Source organism: Fukomys damarensis, unplaced genomic scaffold, assembly GCF_012274545.1.
Source record: "Fukomys damarensis isolate Sample0158 unplaced genomic scaffold, DMR_v1.0_HiC HiC_scaffold_23, whole genome shotgun sequence".
NCBI classification, from domain to species: domain Eukaryota; kingdom Metazoa; phylum Chordata; class Mammalia; order Rodentia; family Bathyergidae; genus Fukomys; species Fukomys damarensis.
This window is the reverse complement of record NW_022900935.1, coordinates 62,713,533-62,714,878: the sequence shown is the minus strand read 5'-3', so window position 1 is coordinate 62,714,878 and position 1,346 is coordinate 62,713,533.

Here is a 1,346-nt window from a genome sequence, read left to right as displayed (position 1 = left end):
CTGCGCGCTGCGCGAAGCACAGATCCGGGAGCCAGGCGGGGCTCCCGGGGCAGCGATGGGGGGGGCCGGAAGGGACCCCCAGCCTGGGGTCTTCCTCGCGCCCGGCTCCCCACCTCCAGTTTCTCAGCCTCTTTCCCCTCCAGACTTTCTTGCCTTTAATGAGAGGGAGAGAGAGTTGAAAAAAAGGAAAGCGGTGTGCTACACGATTTTTGTTTCTTTTTGAATATCAAATTGCACCGAGGGAGAAGCCCCTGGAGTGGGGATTTTTATCTGCTCACATTTGTAAAACAGGTACTTTAGACTTTGTATAAAGAAGCACCGTTGACCGAGTGTGTCTATTGAAATGTCGACGCTATTTTCGGATGAACCGGCCGGAAGAGTCAGGTCTGTTACGGAGTGGACGGTGGCTCGGGACACAAGCTTCACGCGGCTGCCCCTCCCTTCTCTTCAGTCCTTCCTCGCTTCCACCTCCTGGCTGCTTGGGCCGACTTCGCCCCTTCCCTCCAGCCTTACCCCGTTCAGCGTGGTTCTGCCCGGTCACTCCGCGTCCTGACGTCTGGCCCGGACCGTCGTGCGCGTCTCGCCAGCTCTGGAGACGCTGGCCGCCGGGTGGGTGGACAGGGGCCGGGGCCATGTGCCAGGGGGTCTAAGGCTGCGGCCGCGCGGGGTGTGCGCCTGTTGGGTGTATTTAATTCTCAGATTTGTACAAATCTCGAATGGATCTCTGCCTCAGCTCAAGAGTGAAGCTTCGGTACCTATCGTCTACGGTCGTGGGTCGTGAATGTCTGTATCCAATACCGCTTCTTATGTGTTTAAATATATTCTTTGTAAATAGACACACGGTCTTGGTTTTATTCTTTATTAACATTTTCCCTTAAATATGGGGAAGAGGCCGCCTAGGACTGAGGGGAGGGTCGGGTGCCTCCTCTCTGATTACCTCACACTCCACCCTCGACCCCTTTGGCCTGGGGTGCTACAGATTCCCGACCAAAGCCCTTCCCCACCAGGGGGGCCTCAGCAAGGGGGAGAGGTGGGCTTGGGAGGGAGCAGGTAGGGCTCTCGAGTCTCCCCGGGAAGGCCTCGGCTTTCTTCCCTACCGCTCGCTCTTCCTTGGGACCCGGCAGACCGTGGGGCGCCGGGAGGGCGCGAGACCTCGGGATTCCCCTTTCCTCCGGCGCCCCCCCTTCCGCGGGCTGGACGCCGCCCGTCTCTGAGGCCCGGAGCTTTCCGCCTTGCTCCCCGGCTTTTCCTGGCCCGCTTCTCTGTGAGGTCGAAGTACCTGTGCCCCCGACCCACCCGTTCTCGCCGGCGCTCCCCGAAAGGGAGAGACTCGCGCCTATTGATTC